Below are 13,849 nucleotides of genomic sequence, written 5' to 3' on the forward strand. Positions count from 1 at the left end.
GCATGGCGATGCCTTCCCACCCCTGAAAGGGCACAGGGGATTCTTGAAGATTTATGGGAGGGAGCCAAAGGACCAGGCCCGTTTAAACCTGTTTGCTCTCAAAACAAAACAAAACAAGAGTGAAGACATTTTTTCCTGATTTGTTCATTTCCTAATTCACTCTACAACCATTTAAAAATGATTAAGAGATTCTGAGCCTCATGTTGGGATGAGAAAAAGTAATAGGATGTTCTGCTTACGGTTGGGGGACTTCAGGAGAGGGGCAAGGAGAGTCAGGACAGACCAACACTTCCGGGAAATGAAAGGAGGGCGGACAGGATGAGGCCCCTTTGAAGAGGTTGTTAGCCATAGGCCCCATTCTGGAATGACTTAGCAAGGACCCTGACAAAATTCATACTCTCTCTCACTCTGCTGCTGCAGTTAGAATCTCTTCAAGGGCCAGGGAAGCCAGAGCTCTCTGTTCTTGTTTTCCCTCCCAGTCTCCCCTGCTCCTGGCCCTAATGTGTACTAGGCAAACTCCCTTCCTCTGAGACGCACCCTCTACCCCAGCACCTTATCTGATTCTATGGTACTCAGCCAGGAGTTCGGTTGTACTTAAAGGACCAGAAATGGTGGTGGTTGGGAGGAGCTGGTTAATGGAGCCGCAGTTGCAAACTCTGCTGGGATGGTTGGGACCTTACTCTGTCAATGGTGACCAGCAGAGCCTTTTGTCTCGGAAACATGAGCTAGATATTTCTGCAACAATTATGTAGGAAGCATTTATTTCTAGAGTTTATGTATGTGTTCCCTTAGCTGGAAAGTTGTGTCGCCAGAGTAGAAAAATCAATAGAAACACATAGGGGCGCTTTTCACATAAACAGAATGATAAAAAGCAAGCCTTCAAGATTCATTTGAGGAAAAGCAATTGTGTAAGGCAATTTGTGTGTAAGCAACTGACCTTTCCCTCTTGAGCCTGCAACCAGGCAACGCTAGGAGCTACTGGACCAGCCAATGGGAAGGTGTATTAACGTCCTTATCAAAGGAGATATTCAGCCTTGGCATTCTGGTTCATAGTGAGAAGCTCTGGTTATTTTTCTTGTCCTTATTTGTAACTCACTGACAAATGTTTTCAAGAAGTCATTCCTCCTGTCAAGTCACCCCTCCTGTGGGCACTGACAGTCGGTGCCACACCTCCGTGCAAAGGTTTACTTCACTCTGGACTGGGATGTAGCTCAGTGGTAGAGCATGTGCTCAGCAGGCACCAGGCCCCGGTTGTCAATCCTCAGCATGTCCTGCGAACGTTAAAATAATCTTCCAATAGAACGTTTTCAAGTTAAAGGACAGAAACCGCAGCTCCCTCCCTCGGCTCTTGCATTAAACAGACTTCTCGCAGTACAGCCTTCCTGAACCCTGCATCAGCGAGGCTTCCTCGCTGACCCCGGTAACACTTGCAGTTCTTCTGTTGAACTGCCCACCGAAACGGTGCGTGTTATTTAATGCTTGCCCTTTCTGCCCCTTAGTCCCCCAAGGAGAGTCTGTTAAATCAAGTTCAATAACGTATCCCCGGTACCTAGCACGTAACCTTTGATCAATATCAATTGTCAAGTAGTGAATAAACTCGGACTTTTTACAAATTGAAAATACCATCCTTCTAAATAACTCTTTAAATCTTTTGGGACTAGGGTTGAGGTTCAGTGACAGAGCACCTGCTCAACAAATATGAGGCACTGGGTTCGAATATTAGCACCACCAGACATACAAAATCTTTTTTTTTTAAACATGGTTATACATGTGAAACCATGTGTGTGCGCGTGTACGTGTGTGTGTATGTATTTTATATATATATGTATATATATATATATATATATATATATATATATATATATATATATTTAGTTTTTTGAGACAGGATTTCTCTGTGTAACAGCTCTGGTTGTAAACCAGGCTGACCTCGAACTCACAGAGCTCTACCTGCCTCTGCCTCGAGTGCTGGGGTGGTGGTGCATGCAACACGGTCCGGCAAAGACATATTTTCTACTAGAGGGTGCAGGGGCTTGAAGGCCACCAGCTGTCCATGATTAGCAAACAGTGAGCGATAGTTACTTTCTCATTATGGTGACCAATTAATTGCCTTGCAAGAAGCAGTTTAAGGCTAGGCATGGTGGCACTCGCCTTTAGTCCCAGCACCCAGGAGGCAGAGAAATCACTAAGAGATTGAGGCCAGTCTGTTTTATAAAACAAACTCCAGGCCAGCCAAGACTGCACAGTGAGGCCCTGTCTCAAAACAACAACAACAACAACAGCAACAAACTAACCAAACAAAAAAAGACAGTGTAAAGAAGGAAGGGGTCATGTTGGCTCACAGTTTGGTGGGGTCATCATGTTGCAGAGGTCTTGGTAGCAGGAGTATGAGGCAGCTGGTCAGGTTGTGTCATCAGTCAGGAAGCAGAATGAGCTGAGTGTAAGTCCTCAGCTTGCCCCCCACCACTCCCTTTTTTTATTTAGTCCTGGTGGGACTGCGTTGGTTAGTTTTTGTCAATTTGTCAAATTTTGTCAGTGTGTCAAATCGGAGTCATCTGGGAAGAGGTAGGTGCTGTGGAGGAGAAGAGAATTGACAGCAGTGAGATGTAAAGATGTTGGCCATGACCTCTGAAGAACAGGTAGAGCCTGGTTAGGCTGTGAGAAAGGAGTGTCCTAGCAAAGCCCAGAATAAGGAATTGCAGCATATGGCTAGACAGCAATTCGGTCACCATTTGCCTGATGGGAGAATCCAGGGAGAATGCAGTGAGTCTGCTCGGGAGCCACTACTTTCAGACAGTGAATTAATTGCTTTTCTTGTTGCTATGACAAATGATGGAAGCAACTTACAGTTAGGAAGGAAGGAGGGAGGGAAGGAGAGAAGGAGGAAGGAAGGGAGGGAAGGAAGGACAGAAGGAAGAGAAGGAAGGAGAGAAAGAGGAAGGAAGGGAGGGAGGGGGAGGGAGGAAGGAAGGAAGGGAGGGAGGGAGGGAGGGAAGGAGGGAGGGAGGGAGGGAGGGAGGGAGGGAGAGAGGGAGGGAGAGGCAGAAAGTGGCTGTTGGTCCCTAAATTGTCAGACAAGAATCTTTCTTTCAAAAACCACTGGATTAAATGTATCTCTGTTTTGGTATTCATTTCACATGGACCGAGATGACTCCAATCATGCTAATCAACTCTTAATATCGATTAGTCTGGAGCAGTGGGATTTGTAGTGATTTTTTTGTTTGTTTTTTACTTTTTCCTTGTTTCTTTTTGAATTGTTCAGTTTAAAAGTGAATAAAAATATGAGCATAATTATTTTGATAAAAATTGAAATGGAATCTGTCAGAAACATGACAGGAACATGGGAGAAGGGATATTCAAGAGACCAAGGAAGTGAACTTTCTGATGAGCTGGTTAGAAGCAGCCCCAAGCTTACACCTTATGTCATCACTATATGCAGCCACCATGTGTGATACTTACCCAGCACCGGGGACAGCATTGAGGGGGCTCTCACAGTGTCAATATTAGCTACTTAAAAAAAGAAAAGAAAAAAAAAAGACCCGAAAAACAGCTTATAGAGTAGAGACTTACTTTCCTGGCTTCAGAGATTTCTGTCCTCGACCACTTGGCTTCATGTGCTTCTCTGCCAATGACCGACAGGAAGCAGAGAGAAGGGGGTGTGACATGTCTGCTTTCTCCTGAGTGTTCCTCTAGTGTGAGGATGGTGTTGCCTTTATCGAGGGAGGGTCTTCTCACCTCAGTTAATCCTCTCTGGAAACGCTTTGACAGACAAGTCCAGAGTGTGCCTCACCAATCTCCTACATGATCCTAAGTCCAGTCAAATTGAGGGTAAAGATTAAAGAGCATCCATCTTAGCCTGGATAAAATGTTTTGGATGTTGGAGTCGACCGTTGCTTATCTCTTCATTCTCTGGTGTCTTTGTACTCCTCCAGACTCCCAGGGTGAATCCTGATTGGTCTAAGCCATTCCTGTCAGGTCATTACTCTGGCCAGCGATTGGTTAATCATAACCATGTGATACAGTTCTGGGCAGTTACATATGAAAGGAAGATGGCCCAGAAGTGACCTTCTACAAAAGGATTTTAGGATTTTCAAAAGCAAATAGCAAAGAGACTCTCCGTTTTTCTAGCCCCCTAGTGTTATTGCATAACGATACAAGTCTCAGAGCTACTTATAGTAATCTTGTGACTGGAAAACAATACTCCTGAAACCCAAAAACAACCATGCTGAGCATGAGAGAGCAGAAGGAAGGAAGTAGTGGAGCACTTGATGGCATGACCATGGCTTAGTCACCCATTGACACTAGAATGAGGAAATATGCTCTGGAAAGTCTAAAGCTTGCTTGCAACAGAAAACACCCCAACAGATGCATGGAGCAGAAATCATGGTGACATGTACACCAGTCCTGTTCTAAGAACAGAAAGGTTCATAGTTCTTTTTCAACAATGAGAACACACACACATGCGCACAAGAATACACACACATGCGCACAGGAATACAGGTAAAATTAGCAAAAAAGTCCGATTTGTTCCCGTACCATGAGTTGCATCCCAGGCCACCTCTCTGTGCACAGAGGGCTGACATTTACGAAAACCCTAGTCTTTACAAAGCCTTTCATCTCACGAGTCCCCATAACAACTAGAGGCCTCTTCATCAGGTGAGGAACCGGAGGCAAACGGATTTCCAGGGCGAGGCCTTGCTAGCAAGTACGACAGCCAGGAAGTGAAGCCAGGTCAGCGGTCTCTCAACTGGTGCTGGTTCCCAGTTGTCAAAACTCTGTGTTTCCTGCACCCGTAGCTATGTAGGAGCGACGCTTTAAGAAAATTCGTGAAGATAGATTCCTGCCTCTGTCTGTATAAAGTCACTCAGGAACTTTCAACCCTGTGTATTGACTTGCTGGTGTAGAAGGAAAATGGTGGCAATCCTTCAGCTCCTAAGGAATTGTGTCCATCCTGCGTCTACCTTACCTGAGCTGTGATGCCTTAGTGTGGGAATAAGCAGAAGAAGAGACAAGGGGGGTGCTGTGGTTTGTATCTTAAATGTCTTTCTCTCTCCCAGGCCTATGTACTGAAGGCTTAAGTTCCCCCAGTGTGGCTGTAGAGGGGTGGAGAAGCTTTCAACACTAATGTCTCTTGAGAGGCCTTCTGGCCACTAGAAGAAGACACTGGCACTTCAATCTCTCTCTCTCTCTCTCTCTCTCTCTCTCTCTCTCTCTCTCTCTCTCTCTGGTTTTCCAGCAGGGAGAGAAGTCATTTTGCTCTACTACACACTCTGACCGTGATGTGCTGGCATCCCCAGAGCTGGAAAGATCACTGCTGACCTTTGCAGCCCTGTCCTCTTCCCCATATGCCCCCAACCCATGTTTTCCCTTCAGTCTAGGCCACTGTCTTCAGCTAGGGCAAGGCTTCTTAGCTACAGCATTAGGGACACTTGGGCCAGTGAATTCCTCACCATGAGACCTGGCTTCTGCATTGCTGAGTATTCAGCAACACCTCGGCTTCTACCTGTTCCATTCCAGTTTATTGACTCCCCTAATTGTGACAGCTGAAACATGTCTAGGCATTGCCATGTGTTCCCTGGAATTGGGATGGGGGTAAGGAGGGGGGTGGAAGGAGGGGGGGAGCACATCACCCCTGCTGAAGATAGATTGCTTTAGAATAGTGGTTCTTAACCTGTGGGTCTCAACTCCTTGAGGAACTGTATTAGAGTTGCAGCATTAGGAAGGTTGGGAACCAGTGCTCTAGAGTCTTCAGATGCAATCAGCCTTTGGTTCCTCACATAGAGCTCCCTTTGATTGTTCTGTGGCAGACGGCCTCCGACATGGGAAGGTGAGCTGGAGGTGGACCCCTAGACTTACACCTCTTTCTTATTGTGACTTTACACAGATTTAGTTGGTGCATTGCAACCTGGCCTCAGCTGCAGCCCCAAAGGTTGAGAGCAAGATAGAGGCAGCCACACTTGGACCTCAAGGATATGCTCTTTCCCCTGACCTGCCAGGTAAGGTCAACCTTGGGTGTAGAGACCTAAATCGTCTTGGCGTATTCACAGAGTAGAATCCAAGTTTCAAACACTGCCTTCTTTGTCAAATGACACACATTTGGTTTTATTTCATTTTCCTTTGTGGGGTGGTCAACAGTGTCCTTATAAGGTTTTATAAGGATGGGGCAAACAATACATGCAAAGCTTGGGAATGCAGTTGCTTGAACATGTCCTGACATAGGTCAGGCTTGAACCTGACACCTAGTGTAGAGCTGAGCTGGAGGGAGAGGCAGAAAGTAGCTGTCAGCCACTGGGTGGTCAGACAAGAACCCTTCTTTCAAAGACCATTATCTTTCCACCCTCAGTTAAATGCCTCCGCTGTTGGGTCATACTCTCTGTTCCTGCTGGGGGAAGTTGCCCAGATGGTCTTGCTATGGGCAGTTCTGATCCCAGAAACTGAAGGCACCGTTTCAACAATATCACTTTGAATTGAATATCCCTAAGTAGACTCACTTGAGTTTCCAATTTTTGTAGTGGAAAAGAATTCAAAGGGTAAGACTGATCTACGCAAAGGTATTCAGACATAGGATGTGCTATGAAAGAAGGGCTCAGAGCTAACCCTAAGAGTTAACAGAGAGGTGCTGACAGGTAACATAAAAACTGCAGAAGGTGGACATTAGAACGACGAAAAACCACAGGGAAATGCCTGAAAAAACATAAAAGCAGACTTTCAATATAAATTCCCATCCCACGCATGGCTATGTTACATGGGACTTCTGTGTTGTCTACATCCTGGCAGTTCCATGTGATACAAGATGTTTTGAAGCACGGGGAGGAAATGAGGCCTGGCCTGTTGGGTTAGACATTGAGATAATGTTCTTCATCTTCCCAGAAGCCTTTGCCCACATCTTCACTCTGGGTGGCTGTTGGGATTTCATCTCAAGAGTCAACTGTGATTAGCAGAAGCTCCTTTTCATTTTGATAGTGATTGGTCTGTGGATGGACCTGAGACTTGGTCACCAACGGCATACAAGGTGTGATGGTCAGTATTAGCTGTCAATTTGATTGGATTAATAGGCCTGTAGGAGGTTAGGGAGGCACACCTCTGGGTGTTTCTGTGACTTTGTTTCCAGAGATGATTCTATCCTAAGGGCTCTGACCTAATCAGTGCATCAGTCCTTCAACTGACTCATAAGACGGTGGCATTATTAGAAGGTAAGGCCTTTGGAGGAAGTTGTTCAATGGGTGTGTCCTTACCCTGTAGCCCCCCTTCTTCGTCTCTGGCTGCTTTGGTGTGAGCTGACATGTTGTACCAGGTCTTCTCCACCATGACTGACTGATACCTCTAAAACTGTGAGCCAAAGTCGATCTTCCCTTCCATAAGTTGCTTCTGTTGGGTATTTGGTCAGTGTGAGGAGAAAAATAAAGAATACACAAGGTTAAATTTACAGAGAACATCCCCTCCTGAATCAAAAGAGAACCTAGGGCATCACCATAGTGACCCACAGTTTCTAATTCTCACATTGAGAAGGCAGAAGCAGGAAGATTTCGGATTTGAAGGCAGCCTGGGTTAGATAGGTAGCCCTGCTAACAACATCAACAAAACCAAACAAACAAACAAAAAAAGAAGGAAGAACAAAGCTTTTGCCTCTACCTTTTCTTATTTGTTGCGATGCCAGTAAGATCTTAGGGTACATGGAATATTGTTAGCCAGCTTTGGAGTCTGAGATGACAAACATTTCCATGGGAAACCAGTACACAGAGCATAAGAGAAGAGAAAAGAGAAGCATTATTCTAGAGCACCTACCTTCCCTGAAGCCATGCCTCCTTCAGACTCTTTAGGGGAAATAATGAATAATCTTTGTTCTTTTATGCTATTGGGGAGAATCAAGCCTAGAGACCTGAGCATGCTATACTATCAATCTACCACTGAACTACACCCCCAGTCCAACAATGATTAATCTTTATGGCTTTCACTGTGGTGAAGTGTTCTTTTTCTTACAATCTAACACAGGCTATGAAAACAATTGATTCCTGTCTTATGTGTTCCTATTTCTTATGTTTTTTTAAGTATATTTTTGTTTTCAGTTGACACATAGTAATTCTACCTATTTATGGGTACAGTGTGGCATGTACTGTATGTAATATGTAATGATCAGATCAGAGTAATTAGCATATCTGTCACCATAGCTATTCAGCACTTTTTTTGTGCTAGGAGCATTGAGGATCTGCTATACTAGCTGTTTTGAACTGTCTATTAATTGTCAACCAACCATGACAATCCTACTGCTCTCTAGAATGTTTCCTGTTTCTTTAAATGTGTCAAACCAAGTTCTTAAGAAATGACACATATTTTTTAAAAATCTGAAAAATCCCAAGAGCTAAGCAAAAGGTTATGGAAAAATGGAGTTCTTTACAAAAATAACAGGCTACATCCATGTTTGTTAGATACCATGAGAAACGGCACTGTCTTTGAAAAACATGATATGATGCCTGGTGGTGTTGATCTTGGACGTGGTTATCTCACTCTCTGTCCGATGGTGGATTCCCACTGAGAGGAAGCCTCCCCCTTCCCCTCTTTTTGTTCGGATGATGCTAATGATCCCTGTATGACAGACACAGCGAAGAATGCATTCAGTTGACAGACAAATGGGGGAATGCGTTCAATTCACATAAGGACTTAATGAGTCATTCTAAAGCACCAGCTCCTCGCCTGCAAGGTTGTATCTTTGCAGTGATTCGCTCACACCTATTTCTACGAGCGTGTACTTTATGCCAACAACAGCAGTCACCTCCGAGTGTCAGATGCTGTTTGTCAATAGACGTTTGGTGGTAGGAGGTTTTGATCTGTGCCTTTTGTTCCAGCTTAATATTTTCATGTAGTTTAGATTAATGAAACATGAAGGAATTTCTAGCATAATGCATGCGTCCCGTTTTGCTCTTTGAGTGCATATTAATTATGTGCATTATCTCCCTATAAGGAAAACAGAATCACTCAGCTCTGTGCTTTAACTTTTGCCCAGATTCCTGTTGCTGCTTTCTCTGTGGCTGCTGTTGCTGTTTTGTTTTGAAAATTCTTGTAATATAACAGGAGAGAACTTTGTCTTTGTTGCTGCTAATAACAGAAAATTCTTCAGGCCTTCTCTCTCTCTCTCTCTCTCTCTCTCTCTCTCTCTCTCTCTCTCTCTCTCTCTCCCATCCTTCATCATGGGGAAAGAGGGATGCTGGCAGTGCTTGGGCCTGAAGGTCACGCTGCCTGGCTTTGTGGGGACAGATGGCCATTGCTCATCATGTTAGCAAGAAGCTTGATGCTCACTTCTGGACATCAGCTGTTCTCTATGTATATTAAGTGGTAATTTAGCTTCAGGTGGCACCAACCCTAGTGCTGTCTGTCTGGTCTCCTGCTTCCATAATGGAAAATATTTGGACAGTGGCACTTACCTTCCTGGCTTTCACTGTGGAAAAAAGGGCTTTTCAAGAGAGGAACTAAGATGGCTCCAAATGTGCCTGCATCTGATCATTGTGACCCTGCTCTGCCAAGAAGGTATTCTGAATTTAGAACCCCAGGAGACAATTTTGTAAGTTATCTGAAACAGAATTCTTTTTAGACACTGTTTTATATGACTTATACGGATTAACTAAGTTAGTCTTCTCAGCATGGTATTTCCATTTAAGGACAATATAATTTAAGTACTGACATGGGAAAATGTCCAAGAACATAAGAAGCAAAGGGGAAGTAGCAGGACACTTTGCATAATATAATAAGTAGTGCCACAAAAAAAAATGTTAATGAAAGATATCTGGTTCTTGTGTGTATGTCCTCATAGGTAACTGGGGACCCAGAGTCAAAGTGAAGTGACAGTCAGTTACATTAAATATTTTAAAAGCCGTTAAAAACATAAACAAAGCAGACGCAACCTGTGAATCTACAGCAAGGGGAGTCTCAAGGCTGGGGCTGGGTGGATCCGGCAGAGGGAGGCAGCTGAGCGGGGAAGTGGCTGTCAGGACCCGATATTCACCAAGAGATGGAACCGTTGCTTGGTTTTGGAAGAGTGTTAACTTCCTTGATTGTTTCAGCTACATTGACACACTCTCTGCTTCTGAAGTGGCTTCAAGTTCTCTGGCGCAAATATGCCATTAATATTAATTAATTAACATACATTAATATGTAATTCTGTTCCTTTGGTGTTGGTTAAGGCTCAGGTCTCAGCTAGTGTTCAGAAACCTTTACTATCTTATTTATTTATTTATATTTTTGATGTTCCACAATACAGATACAGCACCTAGAATATATAGTATAACAGAGGAATTATTAAGTCAGGGTTACAGAACATCACAATGTAAGATAGTGTGGAGGTATACATCATGAAAGCTCGTACCTTCACTAAAAAGAAGTTTATATCAAAGTTCTCTGATTAGTAGAGTAAAATGGGAAATGTGACTTGTGAAGTCAAAGGAACTATTCTTTCTTTGAGAATTTACATTTTTATATTAAATAAAGAAGTCTATTTTCCCTAAAGATGTAAGTTTTCTTCGTGACAAGGTAATCAGGGTTCATAGGTTGTGGATAGTCTTGCCTCAGGCAACAGTCCTGTTAGCTGGATTTCATCACTGTAACCAAGTACCCAAGACAAACAAGTACTAAGGAAAGAAAGGTTTGCTTTGACTCATGGATCCAGAGGTTCAGTCCATGGTCATTTTTCCCTGTTGCCTTGGCTGTGTGGTGGCACAGTATCACGGTGGGATGTTCTCCTCACAGTGTCAGGGAGGCCAAGACGGAGGAAAGGACTGGAGTCAGGATGTCCCCTCCATGCCTTCAGTGACCAACTTGCTTTACTAGACCCCATCTACTAAACTCAGCCGTGTGCCAAAGGCACAACACCCAGGTCTGGGGGACATTTCTAAACTGGAGCAAGACATCAGCCCTAGCCTTGCAGCCTTTCCCTCCACTGGACCTGACAGAAGGCGTTTCTCCCAGACGCACTCCACTGCTTGGGCTAGATCTTCCCATGCTGGTTCTAGAATCCAGAGAAATTCTTGCTTTCAACTGTGTGCAGGGGACACATAGATTCTCAAGCCAGCTGTGCTCAGGGCTGTGCATGTTTTCTCTTCCTTTGCAGAAGGATGTCCATGAACACATCCTCACGGAGGAATTTAAAAAGCACTATGGACCGGAGCAAGGTCTCACCAGAATTCCTGTATAGCCATGACCTGGGTAGGCGGCTAAGGAGGAGAGCTGGTCCTTCTCCAGCTGGCCCCACGCCTAACAAAGAAATTCCTCTTCTGGTCTAGGATATTAACCGGAGATCCAACATGATGTCTAGTAATTTGTTTCTAAGTTACAAGGACGTGCCTGTGGGAAGCAACCTAAATTCAACATTCAATATGTTGAAGAAAGAATTCTAATAAAGGATGGGGCGCTGGGTACTTGGAACGAGATTTCCCATCGTCTGTATAATCCATAAAGGAGGCAGAAGTGTCTCTGAGGGGTGATGAGACACACTGGTAACCTTCTCGGAGATGGAGACACACTGGTGGCCTTCTCCATTCACTAGGACAATGTGAAATTACAGTTGAGAGGTGCTTTCTACTCGGCAAAGTACTTAACACACTGATTTCCACAACATTCCTGAAAAGTCAACAGTGATCATGCTCAGCTTTGTTAAAGAAACTGGGGCTCAGAGAGATGAAAAGACGGGGTGGGTGCTGGAATTCACCTGAAACCAGGTAAATTCCCAAGGGCCTGCCCTGTAGCCTTGTTTGGCAAATAGGAGCAAGCCTGGGGGGGTGGGGGTGGGGTGGTGGTGGTGGTGGTTCTCTCCTTTCAGGTGAGTTTGCTGAAAACCTCTGGGCTGGGCACCTGGTCTGGAGCTATTCAGGGTTCTAAACTAGCCTGTAGGGTCCTGGATGTGACAGATATCACTGAGATGTCTGTGTGTATACATACGCATGTATGTGCATATATGTATACGTGTACAAACACACATGTATGTATATGTATGCGTGCATGCTCTGGTGTCATCTGCAAAAGAGAAGTAATAACATGTGTCTCACACCGGGAATTGTGTGAGATTAAATTCAACAGTTAGCAGTGCCCAGCTAGGCCTGGGGCCTAGAAAACTCCCTCACCATTTTTTTTTCTAACGGGGACCTACTTTTTCTTTAATATTACCTTGTAGCATCCGGTGGAACGCGTTACAGACCAAGAGTTGTCCCTAGAGTAGGAAATTCCCATTCCCGCATTCTACTCACGCGAGGAAGTTTTGGACCAATTCCTGGAATCCTGAGCCCTAAGTAGATCTGAAAGTGAGCTCACGTTAGTACTCCCCCCCCCCCCCCCCGGGCGCCCCAGTGTGGATTCAGCGGGCTGTTTGCTTGTTTGAGCAATGCCACTTTCGCTTTTAAGAATCCTGAAAGTGTTTTCCTTGAAGGATTCAGAGGAGAGGCGTCATCGCCTCTGCCTGCCCCAGGCCCTGGCTCAGCCACTTCCTCTGCTCATCTGAATGCATCGCCACCCTCGGGCAGAGAGTGTGGGAATCGCTGCCCGCCCGCGGCTGTGTGGGCCGAGGGCCACGCTGGAATCCGCCACCCTCCCGGCGCTGCCCCGTGCAGGATCGAGGGACTTGAGAGCCAGGCGGGTCTCCACGGCGGCGGACCTGGAAAAGGGAGAGGAATTACAAGTGGCTCTGGGCTCTTGCAGCTAGCACAAAGAGGGGATTATGGTCCTGCTAGTGAAAGGGGGCGAGCGGCTGATAATGCGCCCCTGTAACCTCGCTCATTCCTCTCGTGCCTTTGAAGATTTCTGCCGGGGCCAGCGCAGGAAAACCACCCGAATCAGGAGACCCGCGTGGAGCTCCTCCCGCTCCCGCCCCATCGCCCTGCACAGAGCTGCAGGTGCTCTGCACCCCAACACCCAGGTCGCCCCAAACTCTGATTCAAGGAGAGGATGCTGGATCCAACCCCTGCTTTTGTTGTTGGTTTTTTTTTTTTTTTTTTTTTTTTTTTGAGTTTTTGAAGGCTTGGGTTGACTGGCAGCTATAAGACACAGCAGCCATACTGCTGAATGGTGCATTCAGTGGTTCCCAACCTTCCCATTGCTGCAACCCTTTAATCCAGTTCCTCGTGTTGTGGTGACCATAATATTATTTTCCTTGGACCAACTATTTTCTTTTTTTTTTTTTTCAGAGCTGAGGACCAAACCCAAGGCCTTGCACTTGCTAGGCAAGCGCTCTACCACTGAGCTAAATCCCCAACCAAGGACCAACTGTTTTCATTGCTACTTCATAACTGTGATTTTTGCCGTTGTGATGAATTGTAATGTAAATAGCTGTGCTTCTCCATGGTCTTAGGCGACCCCTGTGAAAGGTCGTTTGGAATCCCCCCCAGGGTCTCGACCCACAGGTTGAGAAACACTGGGTTAGAGGCTGTTCCTGTAAAAGGTGGAGGAATTTGTACAAAGCAGGACATCTCCAAAGACAGACGCAGGCTCTGTTAGTCCTTAGTAAGCAGGGATAATAATTTCATTCTGCTGTGACCTTGGCAGGTGACCTGTCTGAGAAAGAAAGCATTTGGTGCTAGGCCTAGTAGGCACACGGTCTATCATTTTACAAGGCTAGGTTGAGAAAATAATTGCAAGTAGTCCTGGGATTAGAACCTGGGCTTTCTGTTACATCCATGAATGTGAACACGAAAGCTCTCACTAGAAGCACGTGAGTTCAGCTCCTTTCTTGTTTTCTTTTTAGGTCTTGCTGTTGTCTAGGCTCATCTCCAACACCTGGACTCAACCGATCCTCCTGTCTCAGCCTCCTCGTTAGCTGAGCCACAGCTGTGGCATGGGGTCCTTCTGTGTCCCTGTCTGCATCACCTTTGGC

General features: G+C 45.3%; 1 long non-coding RNA gene across 1 annotated transcript in view; it reads left to right on the forward strand.

The window, feature by feature from the left end:
* Positions 1–13,849, forward strand: part of LOC128110038 (uncharacterized) — a 78,728-nt gene that overhangs the window by 897 nt on the left and 63,982 nt on the right. Inside the window, exon 2 of the long non-coding RNA XR_008218006.1 lies at positions 5,885–5,996. This is a non-coding gene — a long non-coding RNA (uncharacterized LOC128110038). The remainder of the gene's footprint in view (positions 1–5,884; positions 5,997–13,849) is intronic.

This window comes from Peromyscus californicus, unplaced genomic scaffold (assembly GCF_007827085.1).
Source record: "Peromyscus californicus insignis strain IS unplaced genomic scaffold, ASM782708v3 Scaffold_14__1_contigs__length_90479793_seg_2, whole genome shotgun sequence".
NCBI lineage: Eukaryota > Metazoa > Chordata > Mammalia > Rodentia > Cricetidae > Peromyscus > Peromyscus californicus.